We start from the raw sequence: 22,471 nt of genomic DNA, 5'->3' as shown, positions 1-22,471 counted from the left end.
TCCCTGTCGAGAATCCCACATTGTTATATTGATTAGATGGTCAACGTCGGTAACAGCTGTATTCTTATTTTTGCCGTCCTCAACAAAACAAAATAAAGCATGGCTACCAAAAGCAAATTATTTAATTAATTAAAAAAACAACTCTGTTTTGCTGTTTGATGACACTCAATCTGAAAGTTTAGATTAGATGGATGGGCTCAAACATATATAAGCACCATAAAACTATGGAGAGCCCATGGAATTGAATAAAGAAAGAAATCCGAATATTTGGATGGATAGATCCAAAAAATATATAAGTATCACAAGCGCCTCAGCCTATATGATGTGGAACTATTATTCCCCAACATTAATAAAAAAAGAATGGGACCAGAAATTTTATACAGAAGATCCAAAGTATTAAAAAATTACTATATTTTTTATTTTAAATAATAATAATAAAAAGATATCTATATATTATTTAAGCATGAATTTATGAACAGAAGCATCACGATCTGCCAAAATGTTATTAGCAAACCTTGATGAAGGATTTGAAAATTTGAAGAAGAGGGAGCGAGCTAGGCTAGGCGGCTTGTTAGACGTTTCTAAGCTCATTTTCCATGTGACTTAATTAGATTTTGTTTTTATATGTAAAACTCTTTATGGAACAAGAAGTCCTCCAGGTAAGAATCTAAAAGGTGATTCAAAATCTGAATAAATTGCTTTTTTTTTATAGTGAAAACGACAATAAATATAGCTCTAACGTGAGTACATCCTGCCCAATCACGAGAAAGTAAAGAGTACAAGGGAGGGTATGTCCACTACGGATGTCCAGAGAAAGTCTCTGGAATACCGAGCGACAAAGGAGGCGTCCCAATCTGCTGCTCTGTTTGCTTTCCGAAACGCATATGCTGTCTAAAAATTGTCCATCTCCTGAATCAATCTGCGGGTCTCACGGATGATGATATTTCCTCTAGTCACAGATGCGACGGTTTGGTTTTGTTATAGTAGCTCTTTTTATTCCTTTTCCTAATTACATTACACATGGCTGTCGTTGCCATCTAATTATCTATTTGCTTGGTTGTCTTATAAAATGAATGGTAAATTTTATAGCATCCTTGTAAAATAAATTAGGAACTACCGAAATTTACTCCAAGTTATTAGGCTTCTTTTTGGGCTTCAATAACTTGAAAAATTATTAGTTGGACCAGGTTTACCGTTGGGCTGGTGGACCAACCCAACCACGAAGCGGCATATGCAATGACCAGACAAAGGGGAAAACAGCATGACACACATGCTTTTGTGAGTGTTCCTTCATGGTTGAGACTCGGTCCAATTAAAAATTTTACCAATAAATTGGGTAGATCGTTTATCAACCACAAGAGCTGGCCAATTAGGAGTTATGTCTTCACTGTAGTTTGTAGATAAAATCTTCAACTTTGCAAGAGCTTAAATATCCTGGTTCTCTGTGTGCAAATTAGTAAGAATCAAGATTTTATGCATGCATTAATTGATTGATGAGGACTGCAATACTTATATAGTGTTATTATACATGATACTGATCACTCTCCCAACTACCAGCTGGAACAAAGCCTTCTTTTGAAGAATTTCTCCACTTTTCTAGTTCAATTTGTGTTGTTGGCCAGGAATGCATCATCTTATTTTGATCTGTCTTTCTTCACCAAACTATTTAGCACACTCTCTTTGCATGTAAAGAATCCCCCTGTTACATGTAGCTACTTACATACCAAGTATGCATCAAACAGAACCGATATCTTAATTTCTATTTCCTGTTCACCAGAATTTTGGTCTGGTGAACTCCTGCAAATTAACATTAAGCTAAATAATGAGGGTGCTGGTCTGCATTAGCTTAACAATCTAGGTATAATTAATTTGACAGTTAGTTGAGAGTCAGAGAGATTAACATTCAGGAAGATCTTTCTATGATGGTAATTTGCTACACTAGAAAGAAATACTCTTCCATTCTATTAGGATTACATGTAGCTACTTACATACCAAGTATACATCAAACAGAACCAATATCTTAATTTCTATTTCCTGTTCACCAGATTTTTGGTCTGGTGAACTCCTTCAAATTAACATTAAGCTAAATAATGAGGGTGCTGGTCTCCATTAGCTTAACAATCTTGGTATAATTAATTTGACAGTTAGTTGAGAGGCATAGAGATTAATATTCAGGAATATCTTTCTATGATGGTAATTGGCTACACTAGAAAGAAATACTCTTTCATGCTATTAGGATTGAAGCACCTTAAGTGGTTTCCAAAATATTCTGTGAACATTTTTTGTTCAAGTCTTACAATGCTATGAGCATCATACTTTCTGCTTTTAGATACAAGCAAGTAGTTATGATCCTCTTTTTTTCTTCTGGGAATATGGTATGATCATCTTTAATTAATATAAAAGCACAATAGCAGGTTCATTTTATTATAAGTATGATAAGTGGCAGAATTACTATATTATTGTTAGATGGAAACACTGCTCTATGATGTCTTGAAGACTCATTAGCATCATGTTGTAGTTACAAAAGTTCTAGCAACCAAATAGTCATATATTGTTGTAGTGTCTCTGCACCAAGCACCAAACATCCACTCATCTATCATACTACAGGGGTCATTGCCAATTGTTGCTGTATAAATTGGGCCATCAGTTATCGGCTCTACGTCATGATTATTGTATTTTTACAACCTCTTGCTCTTTTAGTCTCCTGTTTTCAATGTCATGTGCCTTCAAAGTTTTGGAAACTGTGTTTCAGTTTCAGTTCTGCTTAACGGGCTATTTTATAAACAAAAAAAAAAAATCACTAAGCAGAACCAAAACTATGGCAGTTTCAGTGTCTTTCATGGCTCAGGCTCCAGTTTTCATAATTTCCATTAAAAAATATAATAAAATTCAAAAGGAAGGCACTAAATTAGGTGTCAAATTAAAAATTAAAGAAAAATAAATTTAAATCCAATTAACTTAGACATGATTTTAAGGTTTCATTCTTAGAGCAATCAAATATTAAGTTCTTATTTGATAGCAATCTAACATAGGACAACCTAAGTACGTATGAGATTCAGGTTCCAGGAAATCCAAAGTTAAGTGTAAAATTTACTTAAAAACTCAAAGAATCTAAATTTAATCTAAATAAATGATCTTTATATTTAGTAAAACAAAAAATGAAAGAAATTAGCATAGAAAAGAATAGCACATATGTGCATTTAGTTTGCCCCATAAGGGAACAGTGTTCACGATTCAAATGGCATTTGACCAGAACTTTTCACCATGTGGTTGGTCCTATATCCTTATATCCAAAACTAATTACAACTAAGTATGGGTGAGTCGAAAGTTGATGCACAGTAGAATGGAGTTTGACCTGCGACAACTTGGTAATAATAAACAAGAAAACAAAAACTGTTCAGTAGCATGAAGCAACCCTGGACTGCTTTGACATATCACGATCTTTTATCATTCCCCCTTAAGCTGATCATACAATGCAGAATGTTCAGCTTATGTCGAAGGATGCGAACACGAATTGGATGCAAACTTTTAGTAAAGATATCAGCAATCTAATCCATTGAAGAGATGAACCTGATATCAAGTTGTTTGCAAGCCACCTTTTCTCATTTGCCTTTATCCTCATGATGAGTTTGGATGAGTTATCCAATGGTGTGCATTTGATTGATCAGGTCAGGCTTTGCCATTTTCTATTCGAGCCTAGCCTGAGCTAGGATTTTTCACTTTGGCAGGATTTGCTCTCAACTGGTCAGATTTGGCTTTGTCACTTTCAATTCGAGCCTAGTCTTAGCTAGAAATTTTCATCTTGGCAGGCTTTGTAATCATCCAATAGGTCGGGCTCTGCCACTTTCGATCTGAGCCTAGTCTGAGTTAGGATTTTCGACCTCAACAGGCTTTGTATTCGACCAAAAGGTCGGGCTTTGCCACTTTTGATCCGAACCTAGCTCGAGCTAGGATTTTCTACCTCAGCAAGGTTCGCATCCAATCGATAGATTGAGCTTTGCCACTTTCGATCTGAGCCTAGCCAAATCTAGGATTTTCTACCTTAGCAATCTTGGGATAAGTCCTACAATTGTTTCCTCGATGTTCTCGAATCGGTGGTCCTATGAGGAGTTCCATGGTTCACACCTTATTGTTTAGGTCAATGGTCCTGGGATGAGTCCCACGGTTCCCACACCTTAAAAGGTGATTTTATAAGTCTGACCTTAAAGACTTGAATCCTACAAGGATGTTCTCATGGCATTTGAAAAAGACTCAAAACATGAATTTATTGATAGTTAGTAACAAAAGTACAAAACTTTTGTATTACAAGTCTTATTGATGGTAGATCTTGAGATTGTCAGAATTCCAAATCTTTCCTCGTTTCCCACTGACCTAGCAAAACTTGATCTGGAAGGTGGAAGGTGGAAGGTGGAAGGGCGTCGATGGATTTGCATGGGGGAAAAAAGCATTTATCTACATATAGAAAGAAAAGAGAAGGTCGTCAAATTAAATTCAACCCAAATCCCTCCGATGCTTAAGCTAGAGATAGGGATCTAGGGAGTAGCAGGGCAGAAGAAGAAAATATGGAAAGAAAGTAGAGAGTATGGCAGAGTACAGTGAATGTATGTGATGCATATCTAATACCTCGAGCCTCTTTTTGTAGATGAGGAACCCTTATCCCATTAGGATTGGACTCTAGAGTCAATGGAGAGCTAACTCTTTGGCTTTTCTTATCCAAATCATCCTAAGAATACGAGTTCAACTGGAACAGATTTCTCTCAGTGCCATGTGTTCACCCATGCTTGGTAGATCAAATTTGAACCACATCACAATTGTTCTTGAAAATGCTGGTATGTATTGTCGTAGTGATTGTTCATAAAATTACTAAAAGTTGTTGTCTTGCAACCATAGAAATAATCTTCAAAAATATTATAATAGATTTATCATATTGTAACAGTTATTCATGAATGCTATTAGAAGTCATATTACCTTATAGTGCTGCAGTGATTGAATTAACTAGAAGTTCTTGTTTGGCATTAGTATGGTTTTGACGTCTACAAGATATGGTAGCTTATAGTAATTGTTTTAAAAAAAATTATAAGATATTTGAATACCTATTTTTTTCAATCCATTAAGCATCTTATTAACAAACATGCATGAACATAATATTTGTGAATAATTTTTAAATCATTCCAAAAACAGATCTTGGATGATTGCTAATTATTAGAATGATAGTAGATATAAGGCAATAGATTACATATTCTCTTATACTTGTAATTTTTAAATGGATTAGTTATTAAATTCTTAATTGGACTTGATCTAGTTCATTTATTAAGTAGGTCACACGAGACTAGTCCAGTTACACGAGTCTAGGTGTACATGGGTCAGGTTGAATTCAAGTTAAAGGTTAACCTACTACCAAGTCTAATCCCACTTGTACTTGAAAATAGTTGTCCATACATTGGAATAACATTGTTGATAGATCAATTTTTAGTTATTAATATTATATATGCATAATTCTATATGTACAGGGAAGATCAAAATGCAGATAAAATATATATCTATATATTTGCTAATCAATCATATTGATTGTCAAAACCACTATGATAAGTCAAATTTATAATGACAGTCTTACCATCACTATATAAAAATAATACTAACGATTTCTGACCATCGCAGCAGGGTACAATTTTTATTTGGCTATAATTTATTTAAAATTTGTAGAAATGATTAAAAATGTTTCTATACCCTGTGCTTAGAGTGACTAGTATAAATATCGTGATATAATGAAAGTAGTAATGATGAGTATAAATATCGCAGTATAATGAAATAATGAAAATAGTAGCAGTTTGCAACAATTACTATCAAAAATAAATTACGTTTATTGACAATTGATAACTCATCTATAGTGATAGTAAAACCCTTGCAACAAACCAAATTTACAATGATGGTTATAATTGTGACAATGTAATAGCAATACCAGTGGTTGCCTAACCATCACTAGAGAAATTGCCTATTTCCATCACATTCAATAAGTATGAAGAGTAACGGTTGTAACCGCCACAACAAGTTACACCGCAACAAGTTATACCAATTGTTACAAATTGTTGCTATAGGATGACTCAAAACTGTTGCTATAGAGTTGCTTATATCAACGCTCATCTAAATTATGATAATAAATTTTAGCGACACCATCAGTTGCCATGATATACCAACAGTAGATAGATTTAGCCAATAGTTTGCTATGTTTTTTGCCTCAGCTTTGACAGCTACCATATAGATCTTTTATGTTATAGTAAGGGTTCACCAGATTTGAACTGAAATCCAATTGACGAATTCTAGTCCACCTATATATAAGATTGATATATTTAAAGACAAACATACATACAAACATACATAGATACATACATATATATGTATGAGATTCTTATTTTTTATGCACCTTGTATATAGTTTTTTATTTTTCTGATCAATATTTATGCTGCCCTCATAAATACTGTAATAAAAAACTTGATTATTTGTTTGTGAGTATCATAATATAAAATTATCATCACCGTGTCTTTCATGGCATGCATGTTCAAGATTATGGTTATAAGGAAAAATCTCTGCAATCGTAGGCCTATCAGAATAAAAATAGGCTTTTGTAGATTAGTCCATGAGATATTCCACATTTATATATTAATCCATATTTTTCTACATTTATATTTTAATTTTTTAATCTTATAACTTGTTGCTTATACATACTTCAAGTTAATTATATGAGAATAAAATATTTTATTTTGATTCTCCTAACAATTTTAATTTCAGATATTTTTGCCCTTAGCCCTCAAGCTAATCCCCTAACCTCTAATGTTTCAACTTCCAACATTTGTCCCCTAGAAGCTAAGTTACGAATGAGAAGAGGGAGAAGTAAGCAAGAAAAGATCAAGTCCCAAGCCTCATTTATTAATGATATAAGGATAATTTTATCCTCTTACAATCTTGGTTAATCTTAAAGAAAGTTAAGTCAATAAAAAGAAACAGAATAACCAGTTTGTACAAATGAAGAACTTTACAAAAGAGAGATAAATTTTTAGATAAATGTAAAAAAGATATGAACTAATAAGTCATTGCTTGTAGTAGTGGTGAAGGCTTAAGCTGGCAGATGTAGTGACACTGGTTCGAGTCAAGCGAGGTCTATCCCATTTCGTCTTTCTTAAGACCTTGGATGGCTAGGAACATAGCTAGGTAATTGCCTTGCATAAAAGATGGACCCGGATTGCTAGAGCATAATTAGGTATTTCTAAAAAAGACATAAATCAATATGTAATATGAAAGATTTCAATAATTAGTAAAACTCTCCACCAAAATAAATTGCATAAAAGAAAATTTAATGTATTGCATAAAAGAAATTAAAATTGCAGCATAAATAAAAAATCTTAAAAGTAAAACTCTCCACCAAAATAAAACTCTCTAAAATTAAAACTTAAAACAAAACCTCTCAACATAAGACTTTCAATTAAAACTCAAACTAAAAAAAATGCATTGCTCTCATAAAACTCAAACCAAAACAAATACAATACTTTCTCTCTTTTTTTTCTTTCCTTCCCCAAAATAGAGCTTCCACCCCTGTTTTAATTTTTGGCCCAACCGAGCACACCCTCCTCCCTTGCTGATGGCTCCCTTATATAGATCCCCAGCAAGCACGAAGATGGCTGGATTATGGGAGGAAGGAGAGGGCGGACGCGGTGGAGGCTGGGATGCTGCTTGGATCACGAAATTGCTGGGGCTTCCTTCACGGATGGCTGATCTGGGAAGGGACGCGATGCAGGGGCGCTGATGGTGGGATGGATCGCGGAAGGAAGGAGACGCGGAAGAGGCGGAGGAGGGGTGCTACAGATTCTTTGCTGGGAGGAGAACGTGGATTTGCATGAGGGGCGCTGATTCAGGGATAGATCGTGGAAGGAAGCAGCTTGCAATCGGGCGTTGGAGGCTGCTGTGAATGCGTTGGGTCGAGCAGAAGAAGCCGGGAGGTTCGTGTGCTGCTGCATCATGGAAGAGGGACGCTGATCACAGAATGGCTAGGGTGCTGGAGTTCCGGGATGAAAGAAGAAGGCAGACGCGATCAACAGGGCTTCATGAGCAGCTGGGACGTTGATCACGGACTCGGGGCCGCGGGATCACTTGGAGGGCGCCGTGGGATCAACGGAATGGAGCTACGGATGCTGGGAGGAGCCGATCACGGCTTTATGGGCATTGGGAGATTGCTGGGTCGGAGGAGACGCGGGCTGGACACCTAGGAGGTGGATCCGGATGATGGCCGCTAGGATTCTGATCACGGCTTGGAGCTAGGACATTGCGGGATCACTTGGAGGATGGACGGCCGAGATGCACTACGGGAGGAATCAGATCGTGGAAGGCTTTGGCTGCGGCTGGAACGCGGGATGAGCTCCATCATGTGAAGATGCTGGCTTGACTTGAGCTCGGACATGTGTTTGCTTGAATCGGCCAGAAGGAACGGAGACGAGCTGGACATGGGGACTGCATGGCTTCGGTTGCGACCTTCATTGCGTGAAGCTTGTGTTGGATTGCCCCACAGCAGCACGACGTTCGCGGCGGAATCCGCATGCCGGGCCCGGTGCATCGCATACGCTGGAACAGGATCGGGTAGATTTCAAAATTTTTCTGAATCAAAATGATTCAGAACCCTTTTGAATTTAGATGGGGACTAAACTAAGATCTAATAATTAAATATGAATTGTTAAACTACCAGAAAATCAGAAATATAAAAGTTCAAATGAAGATCTCATCTTCACCTTTGTGCGGGTAGAAGAACACCGCAACCGATGATCGTGGTTTGGTTCCTTGTAGCCGTACAAACATCCGGCCTCTACAAGTATCCACATGAGGTTGCTGAAGATCAAAGATGGGGCTTCACCGGGGTGCTAGCTCCTTGCAAAAGCCTCTCTTGGATGTCGAAGAAGAAGGAAGAAGAAATTACAAGGATCCCACCTTGTGCGGAAGAAGAAACTATTTTTTTGTTTTGGATTCCCTTCTCTCCTTTTTCTTTGCTGATTAAAAACCCAAAAAAAATTCCTCCTTGCTGCCCCACGCCTGGGAGAAGAGCTCTGATTTTTTTTTGGGGCGTGGGGCTCCCTTTTTATAGGGTTCAAAACCCTATGCACCAAGAAACCTATTCCTAATAGGTTTCCTGGTGCCTTTCTTTATTGGCGGGCCCCTTGATTCTTGGAAAGAATCAAGGGGCGCCGGCTCACAGCAAAGAAGGAGAGGGGGCCATGCCACTCCTTGCCCTCTTGGCTGCCCCCTCTTGCCTATTTTGACTCTTCAAAATAAGGCATCAAGAGGGAGGCTCTATTTAGGAAAAAAGGCTGAATTAGGTAGGATTTTTAGGGACTCGATCTAGCCAACTCTTGACTAGGATTTGAGTCAAATTTCTTTGGATCAGACCCAACATAATTTGACTCAATTAATCAGCAATAAAAGACTTAATTATAATCTAATTATAATTATTAATTCTTCCATTGAACTCACTAACTCTTAGTGGGTTATTTCGAACATCAATCTTATTGACAATTGACATTGTGATTCCAAATCACAATTCGACAATCCTAATAATCAGAACCTCTAATGTGTGTGACCTCATAGGTTCTAATCTGACTGATAATGAGACATATTAAGATCCCCATCTTAATATCACTGAAACACCTTTCGGTGGACTGAAACACTTTCAGATCTACTTGTCAAGGTTTACCGATCATCAGGTAAATTCCCATGAGTCTCAACATCCCCAAGTGACACCTAGCAGTATGTAGTGGCAAACCAGTAGAATAAAATAATGAATCTCTAGGTGCAGTTATTGTATGATACAGTCCTTCTATCATGGATCCTGTTGGGAACCCACCCATGCCGCAGAAAATTTAAAAAAAATTTCAGATGCAGCAGAAGAGGCATAAGCGGGATCAATCGTTCATCCTATGAACGTTGTTCAATAACCGTTCGTAGATAGATTAGAATTAAAAACTTTTAAAACATTAGGAAGATCAGATCTTCACCTTGTGCGGGTAGATGATCACCGCAAACTGATGATCGTGGTTTAGGATGAAGGTTCGCTTGAAGCCGCACACGTGTCCGGCCTCTATGGGTATCCACACGAAGCAGAAATCGGTCCAAGCTTTTTGTCTCCCCGGGGTGCTAGCTCCCTTGCAAAGACAACTTTGATGGCTGATCACCTCCCTTTCAATCAACCCTTGAATGCTAGAGGGAGGAGGAAGAAGATGAAGATCCAAAAGGCTAGATGCAGCCTTTGCTTTCCCTTGCGTTGGATCCCAAACGGAGGAGGAAGAAGGAGGCCGCCAAGAGGTTTTTCTTGCTTCCTTGCTTGCGGTTGAAGACCAAGGAGAAAGAGGAGGAGGCCATGGCTGAAAACAAGAGGGCTTCAATACCCTAGGGTGCCGCCCCTCACCTCCTTTTAAAGGCATCTAGGGCTCCTACAATTTAGGAGCCCTTGATCTTTTACCAAGAGGGGCGCCGGCCCCTCTTGTGTTGCCGCACCAAGGAAGAAAAAGAGGAGGGGCATGAGCCCCTCCTTCTTGTGTGATGCCCCTATTTGGTTTAGTCCTAATCCAATTAGGGTTTAACCAAATCATGAATCAATCGGGTTCAATCTATACTAGTCCTAATCCAATTAGAACTTGAATGAACCATGACTCAATTGAACTCTTCAATCCTAACCCAATTAGGAGTTATGTTGATTCATGAGATTAATAATTAATTAGGACTTAAGAAACCCTAATCCAATTAGGACTTATTTAATTTTAGTCCTAATCTAATTAGAACTCTAATTTGAATCCGAGGTCCTAATCCAATTAGGACTCTGGAAATCCTACTCCAAGTAGGAATCCAAATTTAATACAAAACTTCTAATCTAATTAGAATTGTAGAAATCCTACTCTAAGTAGGAATCCCAGTCCTACTCCAAATAGAATTTCCAGTCCTAATTCAATTAGGACTCTAGGAATCCTACTCGAAGTAGGATTTGTGTTTAAGTCCAATTAATTAATTCCATTGTTCCTTCTTCAACTGATTATCAATTGAATTGATTACTTGTGATTCCTAATCACGATTCAACCATCGGATCGGTCAATGCCTTTAGTGTGTGTGACCCCATAGGTTCTATTCTAACTGGTAGTGAGATATATTGTGATCTCTATCACAATATCATTGAAAACTCCTTTCAATGGGTCGAAACGATTCCAACTCTACTCATTAGGGTTTATCGATCATCGAGATAATCCCTGTGAGTCCCACCATCCACCAGTGACACCTAGTAGCATGTTGTGGCTACCCAGCAGAATAAAATGGTGAACCTCTAGGTGCAGTTATCGTGTGATAAAGTCCTTCTATCATGGATCCCTACAGAATGGAGGTCATGGCTAACTCGTCAAACCCCATCGTCTGTCATATGTCAAGATTTATTCGACTTAAGTTCGAGAGTGAAAAACTCTTTCTCCACTGTGCATACTGCCCCGGCCGAGGTCTTACAAACTCAGTCTTATAAATCACATAGGATCTCTCCTTATCTACCAAGGTTGATAGATTCCATATAGGTGCATACCCTACTCCAACAGTGAACCTATTACAGCCAATCTACACTGCATGAACCCGTATGTCTAGAGACTATGTATACGTGCAGTCAAACTACAATAACCTCACTGTGAGTAGCCGAAGCACCGCAGGTCAAAGGACCAGTCACACTACTGCAACATCAAGCAAGTCACTGACGAGTGGATAGACATCCAAGTGACTTCTTGTCTTGGTCACGCTCAGTACCCTTGTTCTTAACAAGCACCTGCACTATTACTTCAGTGTCGCCACACTGTGGACTCGAGTCTCATCCATCCATAAGGAAAGCAATGTGTACACTGATCGGATCGATCACCGTCCTCGTGATGATCCATTGATCAGGAGCATTCAGAAATTAATCACCAATGATGCATGGCTCAAATTCTTAACTCTTAAGAATATGCATCATCATCTTATTAATTCTTGGACGATTCATAGAAACATAAACAATATGAATGAAAAAGATGCCTTTTATTTATTCAATAATAAATAGTCAAGTACAAAATTATGTTCTAGAATTAATAATGTGTCAGCTAGATTGGCTTCTAGGGCATACATCTAACAAATTCCCACTTGCACTAAAGCCAATCAGTCATATATCTTAGTCCCATCTTCTCAAGATGAGCTTCAGTCTTTTGCTGACTCAGCTGCTTAGTGAACGGGTCCGCCACGTTGTCCGCGGAGTCTACTCTCTGCACCTCGACATACTTCTTCTCAACATAGTCGCGTATGAGGTGGAAGCGCCGCTCTATATGCTTAGACTTCTAATGAGACCTTGGCTCCTTAGCAAGAGATATGGCGCCATTATTATCGCAGTAGAGTGTTATGGCATCTGATGTCATCACGTCCAACTCTGCAATGAATTTCTTGAATCAAAAGCCTTCCTTAGCAGCTTCAGATGCGGCGATGTATTCAGCTTCCATAGTAGAATCAGCAATGATCGGTTGTTTAGAACTTTTCCAATTCATCGTACCACCATTGCACAAGAACACATATCCAGATGTAGACTTTCTATCATCGATATTAGTCATAAAGTCTGAATCTGTGTACCCTTCTACCTTTAACTCTGATGTTCCTCCAAAGACCAAGAATAAATTTTTAGTTCTTCTTAAGTACTTAAGAATATTCTTCACAGCTGTCTAGTGCTCTTCACCTGGATTCGACTGATATCTGCTAGTGACACTCACAGCAAGGGCTATATCAGGTCGTGTACACAGCATGGCATACATGAGGCTCCCTATTGCCGATGCATAAGGGATCTTGCTCATGCGTTGAATCTCTTCATATGTGTTGAGACACATCTTCTTGGAGAGATGAATTCCATGCCTTAGGGGTAAGAGACCTCTTTTGGAGTTTTCCATGCTGAACCTTTTCAGCACTTCCTCTATGTACATCTTCTGTGATAGGCCAAGCATCCTTTTAGATCTATCTCTATAGACCTTTATCCCCAAAATATAGGATGCTTCCCAAGGTCTTTCATGGAGAACTTTTTTAACAACCAGACCTTGATCGAGGTTAGCATGGGAATATCATTCCCTATCAGGAGGATGTCGTCCACGTACAGTACGAGGAATACGATAGCACTCCCACTAACCTTCTTATAGAAACACGGTTCCTCTTCGTTCTTGATGAAATCAAACATTTTGATTGCATCATTGAAATGAGTATTCCAACTCCGAGATGCTTGCTTTAGTCCATAAATAGATCTTTGCAGTGTGATCTCCATCACTGAAAGTGAAACCCAAAGGCTGCTCCATATAGATATCTTCATCAAGATATCCATTCAGAAAAGCTGTTTGCACATTCTCTGACACCCCGTTGAGTTGAGGTGTACCCGGAGGAGTCCATTGTGAGACTATGCCATTCTCTTTGAGATAGCCCCGAAATTTTCCACTAAGGTATTCTCCTCCTCGATCTGATCGAAGAGCTTTAAGGAATTTTTCAGTTTATTTTTCTACTTCATTTCTGAACTCTTTGAACTTTTCAAAAGATTCAGATTTGTGTCTCATAAGATACACATACCCATACCGTGAATAATCATCGGTAAAGGTAATAAAGTATGAATAACGTTCCCTGGCTAGCACATCGAATGTGCCACATACATCTGTATGTACCAGGGTAAGTATTTCAGTGGTCCTCTTCCCATGTCCTACAAAGGGCAATCTAACCATTTTTTCTTGAATATAGGACTCGCAAACTGGATATGACTCAGAAGTCAATGAGCCGAGAAGCCCATCTTTATTCATTTTATTCATTCTGTCATCTTCAATATGGCCAAGCCTGAGGTGCCACAAATACTTTTGGTTTATCTCATCCCTGAATCTCTTGGATCCTTTGGCACTCACTTCTTGCTCAGACACATTTATAGATACATCTATATGCAAATGATAGAGACTGTCAATCATAAAACCACGTGCGACTATTTTATTTCTGAAATAAATAGAACAACAGTCTTTGTCAAATGTAAAAATATGACCTTCCTATGCTAGACATGAAACAGAAATCAAATTTCTGCTAGCAGCAGGTACATAATAACAGTCTCTAAGTAATAAACTAAAATTAGATGGTAGTCACAGAGGGTAGGTGCCCACAGTCACAGTAGCAACTTTTGTCCCGTTGCCAATCCGAAGGGTTACCGCACCTTCCGCCAGCCTTCTACTTTTCTTTAGACCCTGCATGGTAGTGCACAAATGAGCACTAGAACCAGAATCTATAACCCAACTAGAAGTAGAGAAAACCATAAGGTTAGTTTCAATTACGAGCAAGTCTAGCATAACTTCTGAAGGTGTGTCTGCCTTCTTGTTCTTCAGGCTCTCGAGGTATGAAGGACAGTTCCTCTTCGCCATTGACATTGCAGTGGAAACATTTTCCTTTGTCATTAGCCTTTTTCTTTTGAACTTCCTTTTTTGGCTTCTTGTCTTTCTTCTGCTTCTTTACAGGCTTCTTTTTCTTCCAAGTAGACTTTCTCTTAGAACCAGAAGTCAACTCAGCAGCAAGGACATTGCCCCTTGAACCTTTCAAGGCTCCTGTTGCCCAAGGTGACAAGCCAAGAGGGGGGGGTGAATTGGTTTCTCTTAATTTTAACTATCTTACTTATGTTAATTGATGAGTTAGTAAAATAAACAAATCAAAATACAAACAACAAGAAGTATAGTGGTTCGGTGCTCTCCTTAGCACCTACGTCCACTCCCCAAGCGACCCCTTGGAAATTCACTATAATCCCGCGGATTACAGTTGGATTGTTTTCCGGGCTCACAATCCAAAAACATTTACATTTTGATTTTCCGGGTTCACCAAAAACCTATGTTGGTTTTACGGGCTCACCAGCGAACCTATATTGGTTTTACGGGCTCACCAACGAACCTTTACAATTGGTTTTACGGGTTCACCAATCAACCTATTCCGTTGGTTCTGCGGGCTAACCAACTAACCTTTACAAGGAGTTTAATAAACAAAGAAAGAAGATTTAAGCTCCTAAATGAGCAAATATAACAATATAATCTACAAAGAAGAGTTTAGAGAATAGTTATCGCTTGATGTGACTTCTCTCTTCTTTGTCAAGGATGCTTCACTCTTCAAGGGTGGATGGAGCTCTTAATGACTCTTTGAATCTGTTCAACCACTTTCTTTTGACTCTTGAATGAAGCACTTGGATGAAGAAGATTAGGGCACTTTCTCTTTCTTGTGTACACTTTGATATTCTTTGGAAAGGATATTCTCTCTGATGAATAGTGCCACTTTAAATAGTTTTCTTCATCCATTGGACAAGCCCCAATGGTTAGAATTCAAAAACTAGCCGTTACTCACTGTTGGAAGGACAAAAAGTACTTCTGCAGAACTAGCCGTTATGCTTCTGCCCATGTTTGGGTCGGCTCAACCTGTCCTTGGGTCGACCCAACTTTCACTTGGGTCGACTCAAACTTTTCTTAGGTCGACCCTCTCAGAACCACAGAAACTTACAATTCAGCCTTCCTTCACTTGGGTCGACCCAACATTTCTTTGAGTCGACTCAAGGTTCAGTTGGGTCGACTCAGCTTTTTCTTGGGTCGACCCTCTCAGGGTTTCCAGAGAACCTTTTCTGTCATCTATTCTGTCTTGCCTTTGGGTTGACCCTCTCAGGGTTTGGGTCGACTCAAGCTTGGGTCGACTCAACTTCATCTTGGGTCGACCCTCTCAGTATTTCCAGAGAACCATTTTCTGAGTTGTTGAGAAGCTTGAAGTTTGGGTCGACTCATGCTTTCCTTGGGTCGACCCAACTTACTGTTCATCTGTGCCATTTTTGCAGAAGTGTGCCAAATGCTTTCTTGATGTACTGGGGTCGACCCAATCAACCTTGGGGTCGACTCAATCTACACTTTGCTGCAACTCAAGGTTAGATTCATCCAAGTAAACAATGAAATGCATCTTTAACTTGTTATACAAATATACTGAGAGTAACAGACTTATAAATGAAGTATCGAATTAACTTATAACATACTCTCGATTATTGCTTATTAATCATCAAAATAACACTATCATCCTCAATCTCCCTCTTTTTGATGATTACAAAATATAGAGTATGAGCCTATTGATACTTGTCTTATAATCAGTTTTAAAAGGGCTCAAGTTGCTGAATTTCAGCTTTTCAAATATGAGAGTGAAGTCTCCCCCTATATCATTCAAATGTTTTCAATTTAACTTTTTGAATTGCTCCCCCTTTCATTTATATTTCATTAAAGATGAAACTCCAAAAATTCGAGATAAAGCATGAGTTTCAGGTTATGTATCAAGGTGTGAAAGGTGCGTGCCAAATTCTGAAATTCTATTTGCCAAATTCTGAAATTTAATAAAAATTTTAGATTTGATCATTCTCATTGTTACAAATTGCTCCCCCTAAAATGTATATGCTTTCCCATTATAATTTTCAATTTATTTTACAAGTTATTTCTCTTTTCTTACACAACTTATTTCTCTTTCTTTACTTCTTCCCCTTTTTATTATTATCAAATAGGTGCATGGGAATAGACACAATAAATAACAAACATTCAAACTTCATTGATCAAAATAGGAACATTTTAGTACAATCATGCCAAAAACAAAAGCAAATACAATGTTCCTCAATCAAAGTTCAAAGTACATGATCAACACAAAATACATATGAGAACTAGATACCTATCCTAGGCTCTAAACAGAAATACTAATATCAGCCTAGGGAGTATCTAATGGCTGGGATCTAGTCCTCATCCTCCTAGTGTACGTGGCGAGGGGAGGTCGAGCCTGGTGAGACTGAGTTTGTCGTGGAGCACGATGAGCTGGATGACTCTGTGCCGAAATCTCTGACTCAGCAGCCTGTGGCACAGATGGTCCATGGGTCGCTCTCTCTCTCCGTAGAGCTCCTATCTGCTCCCTCAGATCACTGATCTCAGCAGACATGATATCTAGTCGGCTCGTCAGCCCATCAGTGATAGTCCTCGCCTGAGCTGACATAAGCTCAGTCATCCTACTCCAGAACTCATCTGTGTCTCCCGCAGGAACAGATGACGATGGTCCAGCCTCTGAAGGTGCAGTAGGATGATCCATATGCTCCTCATCCTCAGGGATAGGGTCTCCAATATCTGGTGCATCACCCTCTGGTGCATCACCCTGAATCCCTGCTCCAGTATGAACCCACTGCCCGTTCACTTTCTCATAGCCCATGCGTATAAGTGATCGTGCAGTGTATGTATCAGTATGAAGTAGCTGCCTGGAGATCTCCCCCTCGACAGATATGTCGTGCTGTCGGAAGATCAAGGTGAGTATCATACCATAAGGCAGGGATACTCTGGAGTTGCAGATCACCTTCCTCATCTGCCTCAGGATCATGGCCGGGAGATTCAGAGGAATACCCTGAATAATATGCTCCATCACTACTAGATCTCGCTCTGTGATGAGATCGAATCTCTCGCTCTTCGGAAATAAAATCCTATTTATGATGCTGAGCAATAACCTCATTTCTGCAGAAAGAGAGCTTGCTATTACCTTCTCCGAAAAGTCGAAGTCTTCATTCTCCATTATCAACTGCAGGGCTCTCATCTTATTTTCAGGCTTTTCTGAAGTGGCTCCTTCGCAGGGGAGATGAAGCAACTCACTCAAACTCTCCTCGGAAACTCGAACCCTAACTCCTCGAACTTCCAAAATGAGCCCTCCCATCCCAGTTTTGAGGAAGGCATAGAACTCCCGAACTAGTCCGGGGTAGATCATCACATCTAGGGAGCAGAGATACTCCCAACCTTGCCTTTGGATCCATTCCCTCAAACGGAACCCTTCTTGATCAAAGAACTCGGAATGGATCCTTCTCCCCGTTGTAACCGGTCTCCCCGCAAAGCTTGCAAGTTGTACTGAGGGGGAAGGAGGAGGAGGTGGCTCTGCACGTGCCTCACGTTGTGGAGACACTGTAGATGGCTCCGTAGCTTCTCTTTCCTCACGTTGGATCCGTGACACTCTCCCGGATCTCTTGGCTACGGCTCTTTTGGGTCCCATTTCTCCAAGATCTTGAAGTAATCTAGCGTTTGGAGTTGATTGGAGGAGTTTGGAGTGTGGGGAATAGAGTTTTCAGAAGAGGACAAGGGCAAACAGTGCCCTAAAAAAGCTCTCGGGTCCCCCTTTTAACAGTGGGATTCCGACGTTGGGTCGACTCAAGAATTTTCTTGGGTCGACTCAACGTTGGGTCGACCCAATTCTGGGTTGGGTCGACCCAAGTTCAGAATTTTTTCCTTTCTCTTCCTTTTTGCTTCTAAAAATTTTCCTTGCTTCCAATCCTTATAAATTCTTTCTGGGACAATGATACGTGAGTTGGAAATCTATAGATGACAAGTTTGACTCATGTTTCATGGATTTTTAGAAATGGGAGGAATGTATCATGAGACTGCTTGCTCCCTTTTATGTCTCTTCAATAAAAAGGATCACATATGCCTAATTCCCTCCTTAGCGTGCAGAATCTATCTTCACTCAAGGATTTTGTGAATATGTCGGCTAATTATTTTTCAGTACATATATGCTCAATACATATGTTTCCATTTTGCACATGATCCCTAATAAAATGGTATCTTATTTCTATGTGTTTGGCTTTAGGTTGATGGCACTAGTATTATCACACTTAATAGGAATATTATCTAGCTTAACTCCATAGTCCTCTAGTTGTTGCTTAAGCCATAGTACTTGAGCACAACAACTACCAGCAGCTATATATTCAGCTTCAGCTGTTGACAGTGCCACTGAATTCTGCTTTTTGCTAAACCAAGATACTAAGTTGTTTCCTAAGAATTGACATGTTCCACTAGTGCTCTTCCTATCTAATTTATATCCAGCAAAATCAGCATCTGAGTATGCAAGCAAATCTAGACAGGAGTCTCTTGAGTACCATAATCCTATGTTCGTAGTTCCTCTTAAATATCTAAGGATTCTTTTAACAATACTTAAATGTGACTCCTTAGGATCTGATTGGTATCTAGCACATATTCCTACACTAAATACGATGTCTGATCTACTAGCAGTAAGGTAGAGCAAGGATCCAATTAGTCCTCTATAAAGCTTAATATCAATACTCTTCCCTTTTTCATCTTTGTCTAGCTTACTAGTAGGATTCATTGGAGTGCCTACTCCCTTATGATTTTCATTCCCAAACTTCTTTAGTATTTCCTTTGTATACTTAGTTTGATGAATGAAAATACCTTCTTTAGTTTGTTTGATTTGTAATCCTAGAAAGAAACTTAGTTCTCCCATCAAACTCATTTCGAATTCTCCATGCATTAGATCAGCAAATTCTTTGCAAAGAGTATCATTTGTGGCACCAAAGATTATGTCATCTACATATATTTGTACCACTAATAGATTTTCGTTCTTTCTTTTGAGAAACAGTGTTTTATCTACATTTTCTCTACTAAATTCATTATTTAGTAGAAATTTGCTTAATCGATCATACCAAGCCCTAGGTGCTTGCTTCAATCCATATAATGCCTTATGTAGTATAAACACATGATTTGGCAATTCATGATTCTCAAAACCAGGAGGTTGCTCTACATATACTTCTTCCTCTATAAACCCATTTAAGAATGCACTTTTTACATCCATTTGATACAATTTGAAATTCATGAAACATGCAAATGCTAGAAGTAATCTAATAGCCTGTAATCTAGCTACAGGAGCAAATGTTTCATCAAAATCTATCCCTTCTTCTTGATTGTATCCTTTAGCTACAAGTTTAGCTTTATTTCTTATAACTAACCCATTTTCATCTAATTTATTTCTAAAGATCCATTTTGTTCCAATTACAGAGTTATGCTTTGGTCTTTCAGTTAATGTCCATACATTACTTCTTTTGAATTGATTTAATTCTTCTTGCATGGCATTTATCCAATTAGTATCTTTTTCAGCTTCTTCATAAGTCTTAGGTTCTAATTGTGAAACAAAAGCAAGATAATCATTTAAATTTCTAAGAGAGGATCGAGTTCTTACCCCTTGAGATGGATCACCAATGATTAAGTCTTTAGGGTGTCCATATGCATACCTCCATTCCTTTGGCAAGTTTTGAGATTGTGGTGGCACGCAATCATCTCCCTTATCTTGAATTAGCACGTCATCAATATTCAACTTTTCAAAGTCGATAATTCCTGTATCATCATCAAGAATATTTTCTTTCCTAGCAGACTCACTATCAGACTCATCAAATATGATATTAACTGACTCTTCGACTACAAGGGTTCTTTTATTGAATACTCTGTATGCCCTGCTAGATATGGAGTATCCTAAGAAGATACCTTCATCTGACTTGGCATCAAATTTACTTAAATCCTCCTTGCCATTGTTTAAAATGAAACATTTACATCCAAATACTCTAAGATATTTAGCAGTTGGTTTCTTATTTTTCCAAAGTTCATAAGGAGTTTTCTTGGTTATTGGTCGTATTAAAACCCGATTTAGAATATGGCAAGCAGTGCTTATAGCTTCAGCCCAAAAGTACTTTGAAAGATTTGACTCGCACAACATTGTGCGTGCCATTTCTGTCAATGTCCTGTTTTTTCTTTCAACAATCCCATTTTGTTGAGGCATTCTAGGTGCTGAAAATTGATGTGAAATACCACTTTTATTACAAAATTCTTCAAAGTGTTGATTTTCAAATTCAGTGCCATGATCACTTCGAATTGTTATTAAGGTGAGCTTCTTTTCATTTATGATATTATTATAAAGTTTCAAGAATTCTGAAAATGCTTCATTCTTATGTGCCAGAAATGAAACTCATGTATATCTTGAAAAATCATCTACAATAACTAGTCCATACTTCTTCCCTCCTAGACTCGCAGTTCTAGTGGGTCCAAATAGATCCATGTGTGTGAGTTCAAAAGGCCTAGTTGTTGATACTATATTCTTTGATTTGAATGATGATTTAGTTTGTTTTCCTAATGAGCATGGTCCACAGATTTTGTCCTTTTCAAAAATCAACTTTGGCACATCTTTTATTAATTTCTTATTGACTAGTTTTGATATTAATTCCATACTAGCATGTCCTAGTCTACGATGCCAAAGCCAACTTGTTTCATTTTTCTTTTCTTCATTAGTAATTAAGCATAATCCATTTTTCTTGCTTAAATCATGAAGATCTACCATGTAAATATTTCTTTGCCTTTGTCCTACAAGTACAATGCTATTGTCTTTAGGATTTGTGATTATGCATACTGATGCTTCAAATGTGACTTTAAATTCTTTATCACAAAATTGACTTATGCTAAGTAGATTATGTTTCAAACCCTTAACTAATAAGACATTTTCTATGAAAATAGATGGAGTAATGAAAATTTTACCCTTTCCAATGATATACCCTTTACCATTGTCTCCATAAGTTACTACTCCACCCTTCTTAGATTCCAAGGTGACAAATTGGTCTACGTCACCGGTCATGTGTCTTGAACAACCGCTATCTAGATACCATCGTTTTTCCTCTTTATTAGCTACAAGACACCCCTGCAATAAAGATCAAGAAAGAGCTTTAGGTACCCAAACTATGTTGGGTCCTTTAGGGTTAGTACTTGATATTCCTTTTGGAACCCAAACTTTCTTGAATTTAATCTTATGATTATTACTCAATTTGTTTTGACTGGACCTTCTATAGTTACATTCATATGCTTTATGTCCTAATTTATTGCAGCAATGTCAAGTAATATTTTCATTTTAGCTTTAACAAAAATGTTCTTTAAGTATTTTTGTTTTCTATTTGTTTTATAACCTAATCCAGCCTTATCATATACAGCTTTTTGATTATCAAGAATCATATTTAATTTGGTTGAACTAAGTGTAAACTTATCTACTAAGGATTTATATTTTTCAGCATCTTCTTTTAACTTGACATTTTCAGCAATTAGATTCTTGGTTTCATTTGTGAGTTTCCTACTTAATGTTTCATAGTTATGAGATAGTTTTAACTTATCTTTGATAAGAGATCGATTTTCTTCTTTTAGAACTTTATTTTTATTGATTAGTTTTTTTATGTTCTTCCATTAGTTATAAAAATGCATCATGTAATTCATCAACAGTAAAATCACATTCAAGTTCAAAATCTACCTCATCGTCATTGGCCATATGACACATTTGGGCCGTCTCTTGATGATCTTCCTCTTCTGAACTTGACTCCTCACTTTCACTCCATTCAGCCATGAAGTTCTTCTTTTTCAGTTTTCTTGCTATCCATTTCAATTCTGGGCAATCTATCTTATAATGCCCGGGTTTGTTACACTCATAACAAATAGGAGTTTCTTTTTCCTTTTCTTTGTCCTTACCCTTTTCTTTGCTTGAGCTACCTTTGAAGAAGGATTTCTTTTTATGAAATCTATTTTTACCTCTCATAAACTTTCTGAATTTT

This window comes from Phoenix dactylifera, unplaced genomic scaffold (genome assembly GCF_009389715.1).
Source record: "Phoenix dactylifera cultivar Barhee BC4 unplaced genomic scaffold, palm_55x_up_171113_PBpolish2nd_filt_p 000216F, whole genome shotgun sequence".
NCBI classification, from domain to species: Eukaryota; Viridiplantae; Streptophyta; class Magnoliopsida; order Arecales; family Arecaceae; genus Phoenix; species Phoenix dactylifera.
The sequence above is the reverse complement of the archived record's forward strand: the minus strand, read 5'-3'. Positions refer to the sequence as shown.